The following is a 19,498-nucleotide window of genomic DNA, read 5'->3' as shown; positions in this document are numbered from 1 at the left end:
TTCTTCCTCCTTTTTCTCCTCCCTGTCTCATTTCGGTAAGCATTCCTTAAAACCCTTCTACTTTTGATAAGAATTGAAGACCCTGTCAAAGAGAGAGAGAAAGTAGACTTTATTAGTTCAAAGCAAGAACTTTGGTGGCGGCTCTGAGTGTGACACCAAGATTTGCCCTTAGCAATTGTGTAGCTTTGGGCACACGATCTAGCCACCCGGTGCCTCAGTTTCCTCATCTGGACAACAGGTATAACAACACCCATTTCATGGGATCAAACATAACGCTGTGTATGTAAATGGCTTTGTTAGCTAAAAGCCCTACCATATGATATATTCTAAATAAAATTTAGCTTAGGGAAAAAAGGATTCACACAATCTTTGCTCTCTGTCATGGTTTAAATCAGTAGGGTCCCAGCTATGTTCCTTAAAGAGCTAAAGCTCCAAGACTTACCTGGGATGGGCGGAATGACAACAAGATGAGCCCTAATTACCCTCCTTTTTTTTTTTTTTTTTTTTTTTTAGATGAAGTTTCATTCTTGTTGCCCAGGCTGGGGTGCAATGGCACGATCTCAGCTCACTACAACCTCCACCTCCCAGGTTCAAGCCATTCTCCTCCCTCAGCCTCCTGAGTAGCTGGGATTACAGACACCCACCACTACACCCAGCTAATTTTTGTATTTTTAGTAGAGACGGGGTTTCACCATGTTAGTCAGCCTGGCCTTGAACTCCCGATCTCAGGTGATCCACCCGCCTCAGCCTCCCTAAGTGGTGGGATTACAGGCATGAATCGCCACGCCCGTCCCACCCTCCCACTTTTAAAACAGTTTCTATTTTCTCTCTTTTGCATATTGGATTTCTGAATAATATACTGAAAAAACGGATTCCATTGCAATGAAAATTTTTTCTGAAATTGATTTAAGCTGATTTTTTCACTTGTTCCTTTGCCAGAATTCTTCTATCTTTGTTCACTCCAAATGAGAGGTACTTGACACATAGAACCTGCGAAGTCATTGTTCCACTCCTCGTTACTTCCTTGCAGTTTGAAGCCCTTCTCTCTATTTTAAAAAGTATGACTGACATTTCTTTTCTGTAAAGGAGCGGTAGAGGAATTTAGCCCTCCTGTCAGACTCTCTTGGAAGATCTTTTCACCAGCCTCCGACTGTCAGATAGTGAAAGACGGTTATTAGGTAGTTGGTTTCATTTGAAGAAAACGGAGTGCCTGTTTTCTTTACTATTTGAGAAATTTGGTTACACCCAGGATTTCACGCAAGAACCTGTGGTAATGAATTGAATCTGACAAAGCATTCTCTATACTAAGTAATATTGTTTCACTACCTTAAAAAAAAAATTATAAAAAAAAAAAAAAAAAAAAAAAAAGGCAGGGCGCTGTGGCTCACATCTGTAAGCCCAGCACTTTGGGAGGCCGAGGCGGGTGGATCACCCGAGGTCGGGAGTTTGAGAGCAGCCTGACCAACATGGAGAAACCCTGTCTCTACTAAAAACACAAAATTAGCCGGGCCTGGCGACACATGCCTGTAACCCCAGCTACTCGGGAGGCTGAGGCAGGAGACTCGCTTGAACCCAGGAGGCGGAGGTTGCAATGAGCCGAGATCGTGCCACTGCACTCCAGCCTGGGCAACAAGAATAAGACTCCATCTCAAAAAAAAAAAAAAGTCTGACCTTCCTGAAAACAGATCAGAAGTAAATGTTGCCTTTATTCTCTCAAGGGTCGCTTAGAGGTAGACTCAGCCCCAATCTCCCACACATCCACCCCCTCCCCTGTAGCTGATGTTCACAAATGTGTACACAGAGTTCAGTGAGATTCTGTGCTTTTGGCAGGGACGTTTGGGTGCCTCCTTCCCGCTCTATATCCATTTTGCATTCCCCACTTACATCTCTAATATTTTACTGAGGAAGGTGGGGAGTTATAGGGAAGGTGCCCAGGACGAAGACAGAAAAGAGAACGACAACTAAGATGGAGGCTCCTCGACCCCTCCATCGCCCCGGTTGTGAGCCCAAGTGAAAGTGAGTGTGGTTGGGGTAAGCCGCTATGGGATAAATGTTCATGAAAGATGATGTACAGACAGAGCTACCTCAGGACCCAGGAAACCAAGAGGGACATTTGATTGAAAGCTCGAAGACAGCAGAGCTCAGAGCTCATGACAACGTCATGGGTGAGTGTATTCCCAGTGCCCAACATATTGCTGACACATCGTGAATCGAATCTGATAAAGCATTCTCCATACTAGGCACACAATAAGACACAAAAGAAAGAGCTGTTGGATGAATAAATCAATGAATGAAAAAATAATTTGGAGAAGAGCCATTCTCCCTCCCTCCCCCACTACCTGTTCCACAGTAGTCCACATTGGAGCTGATGGCCTCTCTGCTTCCCCTCCTGTTGGCAAATCCATCCTCCACTGTAGCAAGAGTGATCAATTCAAAATATAAATGTAAATATAAAATGTAAATCAGGTCTTCTCCTTCCCCTGCTTCAAATCTTCAACTTAGGACTTAAGATGTAACCAAAGCCTTTGCCTGGGTGATGTGGCCCCAGCTAGCTCAGTGGCCCCTCCCTGGCCCTCATCCCTTCATTCTCTATACTCCAACCACTGTAATCTTTTGCTTGTTTCCTGAACAAGCCAAGCTCATTCCTGCCTCATGGCCTTTGCACTTGCTGTTCCATTAGCCTGGAACACTCTTCCCCCAGATCTTTAAATGAAAAGATAATTTCCTATCATTCAAACCTTTAGTCAAATGACAACTCTTCACAGAAGCCTTTCTTGAGCACCTAAAGTCACTGTCTATTCATTTGTGATCACACCACCATTTTCTTTTTCTTCATAGCATTAAGCTCTCAGGAATGATTTTGTTCATTTATGTGGCTTCATTATCATTGTCAGTCTTGCACATTCTAATATAAACTTTTTCTCTATGTTGTTTGCAGCTGATGAGTCCCCAATGCCTAGAACAAAATCTGGCACACAGTGAGCCCTCGATAAATATTTTCTGAATGAATATTATTAATATTATGAAATTATGAATATGTATTATGCAGCCTTGGCATCCTGAGGGCTCTGGGCAACACCAAGTGAATTTTCTCAGGAGTTAATGCATCAGAGGCACCAGATAGATGCTTCAAATCGATGCATCAGGAAGAAGGAAAGAAGTGTGAATGATGGCAGCTGACATTTGTAGAACATTTATTATATGCAGAGATTTTTTTCCAAGTCCTCAATGTTTATTATCTTTTATAATTCTTGCAGCCGCCCCTGAAACGAGGTCAAATTATTATTTCTATTTTATGGATAAATAACTGGAACAGAGAAGGGAAGCAACACCCCCTAGGTCACAAGGGTAGTAAATGGAAGATCAAAGATGTAAATCCAGACTATTCACCACTACACTACACTGCTTCTCTCAAACTGACTTACTGAGAAGCACACCTTCCCTGGGTGGAGGCTAGTGGAGGCAGGAAGAAGTATGAAGCAAGTCAGGTATTGACATCAGTGTGAACACAGAGGTAGCTCCAGAATGGTGAAGCCTGAAGCCCAGGGCATACATAATGAATGGTCTCACACTGAAAGGAAAATGCTCTGGAGTCTGCCACTTAGCCCTCCAGCAAAAAACACGTCTGGTTAAATTCCAGGTCCACAGCTGCAGCAGTGCCTCAGGCAGTCCCTCTGTCTCCATTTCCGCCCCTGAAGCTCAGAGCCTGAGAGCCAGACCCAATCTACAGACACAGTTTGCTTCATACTCACAATGTGGCCTGTATCATATATATTTTTAATTATAATTGTGGCCAGCCTTTAAAATAGCTACTTCACATTTAAATTCAGTTTTCCAGCTCCTCTCTAAACATCACAAGAACTGTGATGCCTGTCTTGCTTTCACGTCTGGCACAGTAAGCTGGATCTGAGGAGCGACCTCCCTCTGGGAAAGAGCACGCGCCACGGGTTCACTGTGGTCCCCACCACTCCCTAGCTTGTCCTCAGTCCTGAGCCTTGCCTCCCTGTCTATGTGTATTCGCTTACACATGCTGTGTCAAGCCTAAGCACTTGAATTAGTGATGTCTGGTGGGCATTCATTGCTACACCCCTGCACCCCTGGGACAGCTCTGCTGGACCTCCTGCCTCGAGTCTCACACGGCTACAGCACCATCCTTCATAATGCCATCAGATTCCAGCATGATCCCAGCCACGTCACCAGAACTCAAACTTGAGCTCATCCCTGGCACTGCCACTTGCTATGTGGCTTGTCCTCTCCACCTCAGTTTCCTCACCTGTAAAATGGGGAGAATAATCATAATAATAATATCTACTGTCTTTGTTTGTCCCTGCTACTATAACAAATTACTATATACCAAGTGGTTTATAAATAGCAGAAATGTATTATTTACAGTTCCAGAGTCTGGAAAGTACAAGATCAAGGCTCTGACAGATTCCATGTCTAGTAAGCCTCTGTTTCCCCATAAACAGTGGCTTCCTGCTGTGTCCTTACATAGTGGAAGGAATAAGCCAGCTCTCTGGAGTCTATGTTATCAGGCCACTAATCCAAACCAGGAGACTAAAAGGCTCTACCTCCCAACATTATCACCTTGGGGGTTAGGAGTTCAACACATGAATTATGGGGAGACACAAATGTTCAGACCATAGCATCTACCTTGGAGGGCTAATGAAGATTTTAAAGACTTACAAATTTCTTGGAATGTGTGTGACACAAGACCTAAAATTAAAAGCCCATATTATATGTTGCCTTGACATCTGGGAGAAGCTGGGAGGACCTCAAATGGCATAACCACAAGTTCCCCTCCCTACCCTGCTATAGCAGATAAGGACTCCCTGCCAAAGAACCCTTTCCAAAGGGAACAGGTGTAGTGCCTGCTTATCTCTTAGTAGCGGGTTTTCATTCTGTGTCAGTCCACAAAATTGGCTCAAACGAGCCAATCACATCCTCCCACAGGAACCAAGGAGCACCACAGCCTTGTGATACTACAAAGCCTGCCTTCTACATACAATCCCTGCTAGTTTACTCTGTTCCACAGCATAAGTGCTACCTACCACGTGGTGTCCTCCTTCCCTGGATGTGGGTGCAGTACGTGTGACTGACAAGCTGCTGTCAATCTCATCTGTTCAGTGTCAAGTGTCACATGTCGGCCATCCCTGTAATCCTAGAGCAGGAATTCCTGCTTCAATAATCGGGTGAGTATGAGCTAAATAAAATAGCATAATGAAGTGCTTAATTAATGGTGGCTGCCAATAACCCTTGAATAACGACTTTTGTAAGAAGAAAAAAATAACATTTCATTTCACATTCTAGAAAGTTTTTCATATACATCATGTCATTTAAATTGCTCAATGGCTCAATGAAATGTGTTACCATCCCATTTTACACACAAGGAAAAAGGCTCAGAGAGGATGATTGGAATCATCCCAATGTCAATTATTTATGCAGCTCTAATGATGAATGCCAAGCATTATGGAAATATATGATCTTATATTCTCTCCAGAGTGCTGCAAGATAGGTATAATTACGCCATTTAGCTAATAAGTAAGCTACAGCTCTTAAGGCTTATATAACCCAAAGTCACAAAATCTTAGTTGACAAAACCAAAGATCTATACTCAGTCTTTTCTGGACCTAAAGTTAGCTCTTTTCACCTCATTGTGTTTTGTATCAGTAAAATCAGAACTAAAATCCAGGTCACATGGATTTGAGATCTCAATAGTCGTTTCCTTATATCACATTTCTCTGTATCATGTTATTCCCTTAATAGGAAATCAGTCAATCCATCAATCAATAAAAACTGTTCATGTCCAAACCTCTCAGTTTGGCTTTCAGGCCCTTCCACTTGGTATCTATCTTGTGAATCACTACTACTTCTGCTTTCTCATCATTCCCAGGACATTTAACCAGTATTGTCATATTACTTGGTGTATTAGTTCATTCTCACATTGCTACAAAGAAATACCTGAGACTGGGTAATTGGTAAAAAGGGGTTTAAAGTTGGCTTACAGTTCTGCAGGCTGTACAGGAAGCACTGTGGCATCAGCTTTGGGGGAGGCCTCAGGGGACTTACAATCATGGTGTAAGGCAAAGGTAGAGCTGGCATTTCACATGGCAGGAGCAAGAGGAAGAGAGAGAACAGGGAGGTGCCACATGCTTTTAAACAACCAGATCTCTTGAGAACTCTATCATGAGAACAGCACCAAAGAGATGGTGCTAAACCATTCATTAAGGTTCCACCTCTATGATCCAATCACCTCCCACCAGGCCCTGCCTCTGACATGGCAGATTACAACTGAACATGAGATTTGGGTGGGGATAGAGATCCAAACCATATCACTTGGCATCCATGGAGACACAGACATAAGATCATTAAGCTTACAAATGCAACTTTAGAGGCATTTGTGGAATCTTTCCACAAGGAAAGATTTAACTCATAGGGTTGTGATGCATTCAATTCAATTGACCTCATGGTTTCCAGTCCTAAAGAGCTTGTTCTCATATTAGTGGAGGATAATTACAGTTAGAATTCCAGATAAAGTTTACTTTAATATAGGATTTAAAAATATAAAAGTGGCCAGGCACAGTGGCTCATGCCTATAATCCTGGCATTTTGGGAGGCCAAGGCAGATGGATCATGAGGTCAAGAGATCGAGACTATCCTGGCCAATATGGTGAAACCTCGTCTCTATTAAAAATACAAAAATTAGCTGGGTGTGGTGGCGCATGCCTGCAATCGCAGCTACTCGGGAGGCTGAGGTAGGAGAATCACTTGAACCCAGGAGGCAGAGGTTGCAATGAGCCAAGCTTGTGCCACTGCACTCCAGCCTGGTGACAGAGCGAGACTCTGTCTCAAAAAAAAAAAAAAAAAAATCCAATTAGACTTTGATTATCTACTAAATTCACTGAGCAATAATTGCCTTCAAATGTCCAGCCCATTAAATATTAAAACAGTCACTAAAAGTTTTGGTGGGAGAATACCATAGCAAGTTTTAAATACCTGATTCATTTGAAATGTGCTTTATATAGTGCTTACATGATGTATACTATGTTTCTGAGTACAACAACTTTGGCCCTGACTGATTTCATATCACCACATTTTGATTCTGACAATGTCAATAAATGAAATGACTTCAAGCATCCACTTAGAATATACAAAGAAAAAAAAGGAAGCTGAGGCCACTCAAACTAAATATAGATATAGATAAAGATATATAGATTAGATATAGATATAGATATAAAAATACACTTCACCCATGAAAGGTGAGGGGGTTAGGAATATTGACCCTACTGTGCAGTAGAAAATTTATGTATCACTTTTGACTCAGCCAGAACTTAACTACTAACAGCAGTCTATTGACTGGAAGCCTTATGAATAGTATAGCCAATTAACAGATATCTTCTGTGTTATATGTATTATATACTGTATTCTTACAATAAAGTAGCTACAGAAAAGAAAATGTTATTAAGAAAATCATAAAGAAGAGAAATATATTTACTATTTATTAAGTGGAAGTGGATCATCGTAAAGGTCTTTATCTTCACCATCTTCATATTGAGTAGTGATATGGTTTGGCTGTGTCCCCACTCAAATCTCATCTTGAATTGTAATTCCCATAATCCGCATATGTTGTGGGAGTGACCTGATAGGAGGTAACTGAATCATGGGGGTGGGTTTTTCCCATGCTGTTCTCGTGATAGTGAATAAGTCTCACAAGATCTGATGGTTTTATAAAGGTTCCCCTGCACACGCTCTCTTGCCTGCCTCCATGTAAGACATGCCTTTGCTCCTCCTTCACCTTCCACCATGATGGCGAGCTCTCTCCAGTCATGTGGAAATGTCAGTCCATTAAACCTCTTTTTCTTTATAAATCATCCAGTCTTGGGTATTTCTTCATAGCAGTATGAAAATGGACTGATACAAGTAGGCTGAGAAGGAGGAAGAGGAGGCATTGGTCTTGCTTGTCTCAGGGGTAATGGAGGCAGAAGAAAATCCAAGTCTAAGTGCCCTCATGCAGTTCAAACCCACACTGTTCAAGAGTTAACTGTAATCTAAAACTGATTTTTTAAAAGTCTTATCAGAGTGATGAGGTCATTAGACAACTAGTTGAACTGAGGGACTAATGAATAATTTTAATTGTGGCAGAGCATGAGAAAAAGAGGTGGAAGCTATAAAGGCAGGTAAAAAGAAAAGAACTGAAACATTCATGAATTCTTAAAGGTTAAATGTCTGCTGGCATGAAGTGTTGAATCCCTAGGAGACACAGACATGAAAGAAGGCCACACCCACTTCACAGTTCTTCTCCATGAGCCTCTACTGGGTACTCATGAGAAACACTGGGGACAGGTAGAAGACCTGAGAGACACTCCTTAGTGGTGTGGGAGTTCTGAGCCTGCCAAGGTTTGAGAAAATAGCAGGAGCATCCAGAGAAACTCATTCATTTCTGGGCACTCTATGAGTACAAGGTAATAATTAGCCTAGAGGATAAGCATGAAACCCACTTACACCCCAGAGTCTTCTCTGATATGGAACAAAAGCTGCCTACTGGCAGGGTAAGGGTAAGAAGAAACTTAGTCGTGCCTCTGTTTTGACACAAAGCAAAAGCTGCCAGGGGAGAGACTGGAAATTCACTCATACCCAATATCCCCTGCTGATACAAGGTAGAGTTAATCTGCCACAGGAGAAAAAGTTATTATATTAGTTTTCTGGGCTGCCATTACAAAACACCACAGACTGGGTGGCATAAACAACTGGAATTTATTTTCTCACAGTCCTGAATGTTGGAAGTCCAAGATCAAGGTCCTAGTAGGGTTGCTTTCCTCTGAAGCCTCCCTCTTTGGCTCACAAATGGCTGCCCTCCTGCTGTGACTTCAAATGGTTGTCCCTCTGTGCATGTCTGTGTCCCAATCTCTTCTTATAAGGATATTAGTCATATTGAATTAGGGCCCAAACATTAATGGCCTCGTTTTAGCTTAACCACCTCTTTAAAGACAATATAGCCAAACACAGCTATATTCTGAGATACCAGGGTTGAGACCTCAACATATGAATTAGGGGAGTGGAGAGTGACACAGCCTATAACAGTCAGTAAATGCACTGCACTCAATCCTGAACTGAGTAGGTGCCAGAGACTGCCTGCAACTAGAAGGAGGAGGAATACTGAGAAAGCCCAACTCCTGAGGCTTAGGTGCACAAGGTCTGCCTAAGAATGAAGCTGGAGCAAGAGATTCAAAAAATGTCTACCATAAGCCTTGCACTGAGTACCATAAGCTTTGCACTGAGTAATAAGCAGTGACAATCTTTCATTGGAAGAGGGCGAAAGAGGGGAAAGGGTGTGGTGAAAGTTGAGGATGGGGCAAAAGACATGAGAAAAACTCTACAGGACTTCAGAATTTATACTAAACATTTGTAGTGCACTAAAGGTAATAATAGCAACAACAGTAAAAGAAACTCAGCTCAACAACTGAGTCAATTGACTCAACTCCCCATACTAAAGATTTGACAGAAGAAGAGACATGCCCATTCTGGACATTAGTTACTATTTCACTTAGTCTCTAATGTTATTTTACCCATAATGTTCAGCATTCCATTAAAAAGAACAAGACGCACAAAGCAGTTGAGAAAAAAAAAAATCCTCTTGTCAAGAAATAAAGTAGGCAAAAGAACAAAACTCAGGATGACCAGTCATAGCAAAGTTTCAGGATACAAGGTTAATCTTGTATGAAAGTCTATTGCTTTCTAATACACCACCAATGAACAAGTAGAATTTGAAATTAAAAACATAATACATTATTTACACTATCATCCAAGAAATGAAATCCTTAGATATAAGTATTTGTACACGATCTAGATGAGGAAAACCACAAAACTCTGATGAAATAAATAAAAAACGAACTAAATAAGTGGAGAGATATTCTGTGTTCATGGATGGGAATACTCACTATTGTCAAGATGTGAGTTCTTCCCAACTTGATCTATAGATTCAGTATAACCCCAATCGAAATCACAGCAAGTTACTTTGTGGATATTGACAACTGGATTCTAAGGTTTACACGGAGAGGCAAAAGACCCAGAATATCCAACACATTGAATGAGAAGAACGAAGTTGGAGGACTGACACTACCCAACTTTATAACTTAATATAAAGCTACAGTAATGAAGACAGTGTGGTATTGGTGAAAGAATAGATCAATGAAACAGACTAGGAAGCAAGAAATAGAGCCACATAAATATAGATCAACTAATGTTTGACAAAGGAGCAAAGGTGAAGAATGTCTTTTCAACAAATGATATTAGAAAACTGAACATCAACTAGACACAGACCTTACAGTTTTCACAAAAACTAATTCACAGACCTAAATATAAAATGTGAACCTACAAAACTCCTAGATCATAACATACAATAAAATTTAGATGATTTAGAGTTTGGTGATGACTTTTTAGATATAACACCAAAGATACAATCCATGAAATGAAGAATTAATAAGATAGACTTTATTAAAATTAAACTTTTCTGTTCTGCAAAAGCACTGTCAAGAGAATTAAAAGACAATCCACAAACTGGGAAAATATATCTGCAAAGGTCATATTTGATAAAGGACTGTTATCTAAAATATTAAAATAACCCTTCAAACTCAGAAAACATAAGGAAACAACCCAACTACAAAATGGGCTGAAGCCCTCAACAGGCACAAGATATACAGATGGCAAATAAGAAAACATACAGATGGCAAATAAGCATATGAAAAGATGCTTCACATCATATATCATCAGGGAAATGCAAACTGAAACAATAATGAGAGTAGTGTGATCAAGACCACTGACTAGACATAGGTCTTTGTCCATAAAGTGGAACCAGGATAGTAAAGTAGATACTCATATTTCAAATAGATCATCTAGGAGAGAATACTAGGATTCACCAGAGAAGTGATGGGAATCACCAGAAGTGAGTGAGGAGAGGATTCAAGGCAGCTTGCCAAACAAGGGACTAGCTGAGAGCTGAGAGAGGCTCCTGGATGTGGGGAAACAGTACGAGAGTAACCCCCAGGGCTTCACACTCCAAAACAGGCTATTACAATTTTGGCTATGGGAGAATCCTCCAACCCACCAGGGCCTCAGGCCTGACATAGACAGCTGCCTAGAGATTGCACAGAGGCATTGCACCAGGAAGGGAACACACACAGAATTCCACAGACAACTAAGCCTAGAGCAGCTTCAGCTGGACACCATTTTGAGAAGCTAAATACCACAGATCTACAGACATGGCTGCTGATCCTGCACTTCTTCAAGGAGGGAGAGGCGAGATCAGGCACTCCCACGCATCCCATGGGAAAATGCCTACCACTCTGCGCAGCCTGATGTTGAGATTGAGACATGAACAGACTGCACCGCCCACAGCTTGTTGTTCATGCTGCTTGCCTAGGAGGGGCCCCAACCTCTCTACTCTCAAGGCCAAGGCATCAATTTGAGAGTTTAATGCTGGGTTGTGCCTGACCTCAGGCCAAGTTGAAGGTGACACAGCTGCCGCTGCCACCCAGTCAGAAGAGAGACAAGATGGACCAAGCTCTCCTAAGCATACTTAGGACAATACCCACTACCCTGCTACAGGCAGCTGTGGGACTGAGAACTATCCCAACCAATCCATGGCAGCCACCAGCAACACCAACATAGACTAACTGGGTCTAAGTGGGTTGGTTGCTCCACCACTGCTACTGCCATAAAGCACACCACACAAGCTGCCCAGGGGTCTGAGAACCTGCTTACACACCCAGCCCACTGTTCCCACTACTAACTTCTACATAAGCCACCTGGAAGCCAAAGAATCAACCCTCCAGGGCCCACGAACACAAGAGCCAAGGTAAGCTGCTCTGGGGTTTAAAAACAAGCACACTCAGGCAACTGCTGCCACCGCTGGAGCCCGAAGACTGACTCAGTTGGTGTCCAGGTGCCCAGCAAAACATTACCACAAACTCAACTAATAACTACTCTAAGATACCAAGAAAATCACAGGTACTATTGACCCTTTTTCCTGCCAAGAAGTCAAACAAAGATCAAACCACCACAGGCATCTAAAATCAAAGCCAAAGTATCCTACTCAACCAACGACATACATACATCTGCAAAAAAAAAAAAAAAAAAAATCCTCCCCTGCAAAAGCAATTTCAAAATATTGGAACAGGCAACTACTACAACAGATGTTCAGATATTAGTGGAAGGACACATGAAACATGAAAAAGTAAAGACCACAACAATTGTACAGTCATAGATCCCAATCAAAAAGGATTCCTTGAAAAGCCAGATAAATCATTCAAAATATTAATTTTAAAGAAGTTCTATGAGATGCAAGAGAAATCTGAAAATTCAGATTTCTTTGCATTTCAGAAATCTGAAATGCAAAGATATCAGAGAATCAATTGAGCATATGAATGAGAAATTTACCAAGGAGATAGATACAATATTTTTAAAATTCTGAAAATAAAAAATTTATTGAGAGAAATACGAAGTACATTAGAAAGCTCTGACAATACAATAAATCAAGCAGGAGAAAGACTTTCAGAACTTAAAGACATGCCTTTTGAAATAATCCAGTCAGGCAAAAGTAAGGAAAAAGAATAAAAGAGAATGAGCAAAGCCTTTGAGAGAGTGGGGCTACATAAAGTGACCCAAAGTTATGAATTATCAGTATTCCAAAGGGAGAAGAGAGATTAAAAAAAAAAAAGTTTAGAAAACCTATTTAAGGAAGTAATTGATGAGAACTTCCCAAGTTGAGCAAGAGAGTCACACATCCAGATACAGAAGACTCAGCAATCCCCAGGCAAATCCCCTTTGAAAAAAGGACTTTACCTCAGCATATTATATTCAGAATATCTAAAGTGAAAGTGAAAGTGAAAGAAAGAATTTAAAATTAGTGAGAGAAAAGTGGCTAATTACCTATAAAAGGGAATCACATTAGACTAACAACAGACTTTTCAGTAAAATCTTTACAGGCTAGAAGAGAATGAGATGGTATTTTCAAAGTGCTAGGGGAAAAAATAAAAATACCTATTAGTCAAGAATGTTACATCCTGCCAGAATAAGCTTCATAAATTAAGGAAAAATAAAGTCTTTCACAGACAAGCAAATGCTAAGGAAATTTGTGACCACTAGACTGGTCCCATATAAAATGCTGAAAGGGGTCTTAAGCATAAAAACAAAAGGTCAATATTCACCATCATGAAAACACATGGAAATATAAAACTCATAGATCTTATAAAACAATCACACAAAGGAGGAAGAGAAAGGAATTAGGCCAGGCACAGTGGTGCACTCATGTAATTTCAGCACTTGGGGAGGCCAAGGTGGGTGAATCACTTGAGCTCAGGAGTTTGAGACCAGCTCAGACAATGTGACAAATATAAAAAATTAGCCTGGCATAGTGATGCACACCTGTAGTCCCAGCTACTTGGGAGGCTGAGGTGGAAGGATGGCTTGAGCCTGGGAGGTTGAGGCTACAGTGAGCCATGATCATACCACTGCACTCCAGCCTGGGTGATAGCATGAGACCCTATCTCAAAAAAAAAAAAAAAAAAAAAAAAGGCCAGCCATGGTGGTTCACACCTGTAATCCCAGCACTTTGGGAGGCTGAGTGGGGCAGATCACTTGAGGTCAGGAGTTTGAGATAAGCCTGGCCAACATGGCAATACCCCATCTCTAATAAACACACACACACACACACACAAATTAGCTAGGCATGGTGATGCACATCTGTAATCCCAGCTACATGGGAGACAGAGACAGGAGAATTGCTTGAACCCAGGAGACAGAGTTTGTAGTGAGCCAAGATCACGCCACTGTACTCCAGCCTGGGTGACACAGTGAGACTCCATCTCAAAAACCAAAAAAAGAAAAGAAGAAGAAGGATTTAAATGGCAACACAATAGAATTTCATCAAATCACAAAGACAAAAACAGAAATAGAAGAATTTATAAAACAACTTGAAAACAATAAACAATGTAACAGAAAAAACTTCCCATATCAAGATTAACCTTGAGTGTAAATGGATTAAATAATACTCTACTTAGAAGATACAGATTGGCAGAATCATTTGTTGTCGTTTATTTCAATAGTTCTGGGGGTACAGGTGGTTTTTACTTACATAAATAAGTTCTTTAGCGATGATTTACAAGATTCTGGTGCATCCATCATGCAAACAGTGTACACTGTACCCAATATGTAGTCTTTTATCCCACACCCCTCTCCTAATCTTACCCCATGAATCCCCACAGTCCATTATATCATTCTTATGCCTTTGCATCCTTATAGCTTAGCTCCCACTGATAAGTGAGAACATGCAATATTTGATTTTCCATTCCCAAGATACCTTATTTAGAATAGTGGTTTCCAGCTCCAATCACGTTGCTGCAAAAGACATTATTTCATTCCTTTTTATGACTGAATAATATTCCATGGTACATATGTACCACATGTTCTTTATCCACTCATTGGTTGATGGGCACATAGGTTGGTTTTATATCCTTGCAATTGCAAATTGTGCTGCTATAAACATGCACATGCATGTGTCTTTTTCATACAATAACTTCTTTTCCTTTAGGTAGATACCTAGTAGTAGGACATCTGGATCAAATGGTAGTTCTACTTTTAGTTTTTTAAGGAATCTTCATACTGTTTTCCATAGTGGTTGTACTAGTTTACATTACCACCAGCAGTGTAAAGGTGTTCCCTTTTCACCACATCCACTCCAACATCTATTATTTTTGACTTTTTAATTATGGTCATTCTTGCAGGAGTAAGGTGGCATCTCATTGTGGTTTTAATTTGCAGTTTCATGATAGTTAGTGAAGTTGATCATTTTTTCATATGTTTGGTAGCTGTTTGTGTATCTTCTTTTAAGAATTGTCTATTCGTGTCCCTTACCCACTTTTTGATGCAATTATTTGTTTTTTTTCTTGCTAATTTGTTTGAATTCCTTGTAGATTCTGAATATTAGTCCTTTGTCAGATGCAAAGGAAAATTTTCTTCCATGCTGTGGGTGGTCTGTTTACTCTGTTGATTATTTCTTTTGCCGTGCAGAAGCTTTTCAGTTTAATTAGGACCCATTTATTTATTTCTGTTTTCATTGCATTTGCTTTTTGGGTCTTAGTCATGAATTCTTAGCCTAAGCCAATATCTAGAACAGTTTTTCTGATGTTATCTTCTAGAATTTTTATGGTCTCATGTCTTAGATTTAAGTCTTTGATCCAATTTTTTTTTTTTTGAGATGGAGTCCCACTCTGTCTCGCTGGAGTGCAATGGCGTGATCTTGGCTCACTGCAGCCTCTGCCTCCCACACAGAACTCAGACCTGACCCAAGCCATAAGCTTCCCCACAGAGACAGCAATACCAGCTTTAAGGCCATTCCCTTCCCCATCTGCCCACAAGGCAGGCACCCAGCTTCTGTGTTTGTGTCTGTAGCACATTTCCTGCTCACTCCTGGATTCTGTTCAAGAGAGTTTGTCCCCACTCAAAATTATATCACAAAATTCAGTTGGGAGCTTCTTTCACCCTGTGATGCCTCCCTGGGTTCATTGGCTAACTTCCCCAAGAGCGCCTGTGGGAAATAATCAGGAATGGCTTCCCTGGGCTCATGCTGCAGATTGTGAATGCCTACAAGACACTTCCCACTGCTGCTTCTACTTTAATATTTCACGTTTCTCCCTAAATTCGTTCCAGCTCTCAGTAGGGTTAAGTCCTTCTCCCATGATCTGGGTTTCCAGATTCCCCAGTAGGGATGTGTGTTTGGATGCAGGTTCCCCCCGTCACACTCTGGGAACTTATAATTTTTCACCTATCTCATGGAGTAGGCTACAGCCTGCTGCTTCTGGCAAAGGCTCTGTGAATTCTTTCGGTTTTCCTGACAAGTTCCTGTGGTAATTCATGGAAAAAAAATCAACAGTGTGAATCTCCACCCACTATTCTGTCCTTTCAAGTGGGAGAAGGACACTAACACTACCTCCTATCCACCATCTTGAAAAAAAACAGAATGGGTTTTTTTAATGAACCAAGAAAATGCTGTCTACAAGAAAGTCATCTTATCCATAAAGACACACATAGACTGATAAAAGTAAAGGTGTGGAAAAAGATATTCTAAACAAACAGAAACCAAAAGTGAACAGAAGTAACTATACTTATATCAGATAAAACAAGCTTTAAATAAAAAATGGTAATAAAAGACAAAGAAGGTAATTATATAAAGATAAAGGGATCAAATCAGCAGGAGGATATAACAAACCTAAATATATAGGCACCCAACATCAGAGCACCCAAATTCACAAAACAAATATTACTAGACCTAAAGAAATAGATAACACTATAATAACAATGGGAGACTTTAGCACTCCACTTATAGCACTAGACAGGTAATTGAGACATAAAATTCACAAAGAAACATTGAAGTTAAATTGGACTTTAGACAAAATGAACTTATCAATTATTTATATGACATGCTACCCAACAACTACAAAATGTACATTCTTTTTATCAGCACATGGAATATTCTTCAAGACAGACCATGTTTAGGCCACAAAGCAAGTCTTAATAATTTTTTAAAAATAAAAATCATACCAAGTATCTTCTCAGACCACAGTAGAATAAACCTAGAAATCAATACCAAGAGGAACTTCAGAAACTACACAAATACATTAAAATTGAACAGTATGCTCCTGAATGATTACTGGGTCAATAAAGAAATTTAAATGGAAAATTAAAAAAAAATGAAACTAATGAAAATGAAAAGACAACATACCAAAACCCATGGGACACTACAAAAGCAATGCTGAGTACATTTTACCATCTTAAATGCCTACACCAAAAAAGCAGAAAGGTCACAAATTAACAACCTAATGGCACACCTCACAGAACTAGAAAAACAAGAACAAACCAAATCCAAAGTGAGCTGAAGAAAACAAATGACAAAGATCAGAGCAGAACTAAATAAAATGAGACCAGAAAAAAAAGATCAATGAAATAAAAAGGTAGTTGTTCAAAAAGATAAATAAAACTGATGAACCCACTATCTAAATTAATCGAAAAGAGAGAGGATCCAAATAAACACAATCAGAAATGTAAAAGGAGACATCACAATTGATACCACAGAAATACAAAAGATCATCAGAGACTATTACGGACAACTATATGTTAACTAGAAAACCTAGAGGAAATGGATAAATTCCTGGAAACATATAACCTTCCAAGATTGATCCAGGAAGAAATAGAACTCCTAAACAGACCAATAATGAACAGTAAAATTTAGTCAATAATTTAAAAAATCTCCCAACAAAAAAGCCCAGAACCAGATGGATTCACATTCAAATTCTACCAACTATACAAAGAAGAATTAATGTCAATCTTCCTGAAACTATTCAAAAAAATTGAGGAGGAAGGAATTATCCCTAATTCATGCTATGAGATCAATATCACCCTAATACCAAAACCAGACAAGGATACAGCAAAACAACAACAACAAAAAACTAAAGATCAATATTCCTGATGAATATAGATACAAAAATCCTCAACAAAATACTAGCAAATCAAATTCAATAGCATATTACAAAGATAATAGTCACCAGGCATTGCAGCTTACACATGTAATCCCAGCACTTCGGGAGGCTAAAGCAGGAGAAGTGCTTGGGGCCAGGAGTTTGAGACCAGCCTGGGCAACATAGTGAGACCTTGTCTTTACTAAAAGTTTAAAAAGTAGTTGGGTATGGCAGTGCACACCTGTAGTCCCAGCTACTCGGGAGGCTGAGGCAGAAAGATTGCTTCATTGCAGGACAAGCCACAGACAAAACCCCTCAGACACCGAGTTAAAGAAGGAAGGGCTTTATTCGGCCGGGAGCTTTGGCAAAACTCAAGTCTCCAAAAACCAAGCTCCCTGAGTGAGCAATTCCTGCCCCTTTTAAAGGCTCACAACTCTAAGGGGGTCCACTTGAGAGGATCACAATCTACTGAGCAAGCAGCGGGTACATGACTAGGGGCTGCATGCACCGGTAATTAGAACAGAACAGGACAGGGATTTTCACAACACTTTTCCATACAGTGTCTGGAATTTATAGATAACATAACCAGTTAGGTCAGGGGTCCATCTTTAACCAGGCTGAGGGTGCAGCGCCAGGCTGTCTGCCTGTGGATTTCATCTCTACCTTTTAGTTTTTACTTCTTTCTTTGGAGGCAGAAATTGGACATAAGACAATATGAGGAGTAGTCTCCTCCCTTATTCCCCTGCTTTGAGAATCTCACTCAATAGTGGGAGTTCTCACTTTCATTTTCACTATCTATGTCTTCTTGCAAGACAGATCAATAGTGATTCATATAATACACTTGTGCTGAAGCATTTTGGTGAAGTAAGCTAGCAATGAAGCTTTTTATCATTTGAAGAAGTACAGGTAGCAAACAAGGGAGCAGTAAGCAGGGTTTTTATTACTATTATAACTCTTTTAAGAGTTTTAAATCTTTTTAGTGCTGGGAACCATTTTCCAAACATGGCCTTAAGGTCAAATCCATGCCACACTTGCACGCCAGTTTTGTCATATTTCTAACTATGTCTTCAACTACTTGCCTTTGATCACCTATGTGTAGACAGCAATTAGTAAGGTTAAATTTTCTATAGACCCCTCTTTCAGGTGCTAGCAAGTAGTCGAGAGCTAATCTATTTTGATAGATAGCATTTCTCATCTGAGTTTCTTGCCAGGCCAGAATAGTCAAGGCTCTGCCAGTCTTATTAGTGATTATTTCTAAGACAGCTTGTAACCGTATGATTCAGCTGAGCATGTAAATGGGGGTTGGGTAATCTCACGAGCCATCTTGTGCCCAAGTGCCAGGAGTATAATATGGTATGATTCTCTCAGGGGGCCATTTATCATCTTTTTAATTTTTTATAGCTATGCTTCTCTTTTTGTGGGAAGCACAAACAGGGAAGCCCAGCAGTTCACCTGTCTTTATGGGCAGTAGGAAGAAACATGGTTTAATAGTGCCAATAACACAACCACCTGCCCACTGGTTGGATAATCTGGTGTAAACTCTAGGCCCATATATCCAGTATAATCCAGTGGGAGCTGTCCAGTCCTGGTGGGACTCTGGGTGGGTTCACACAGTTTGCAACTTTGGGAATTTACTAAATGGATTTTTCTTAGTGTGGTTTGAACTCCACTAGGTGGCTGTTTTTGTAGTAGTATCATACAGTTTTGCCCAAGGCAGCTGAGTCTTCCTACAGCAAGGGTGAAGTCCTTCCTCAGTTTTGCTATACAGTATTGTCTAATGATTGAGGCTTTTACGACCCAGAAGTTATCAGGGTGATTCTTCTGAGCTGGGAATTCATCAGGAACTGGGTCTGTAGGTAATAATTCTCGGGCTTCCTGTGGCCATTGATCTCCTATTACAGTTCTTCTACATACATAACATAAAGCGACATTGAGAGACTGGGATACATGCTCAGGTAATTGCAAAAACAAATTTCTTGTTTTTCCTG

The sequence above is a fragment of the Rhinopithecus bieti genome, unplaced genomic scaffold, assembly GCF_001698545.2.
Source record: "Rhinopithecus bieti isolate Rb0 unplaced genomic scaffold, ASM169854v2 scaffold_15146, whole genome shotgun sequence".
Taxonomy (NCBI): Eukaryota; Metazoa; Chordata; class Mammalia; order Primates; family Cercopithecidae; genus Rhinopithecus; species Rhinopithecus bieti.
The sequence above is the reverse complement of the archived record's forward strand: the minus strand, read 5'-3'. Positions refer to the sequence as shown.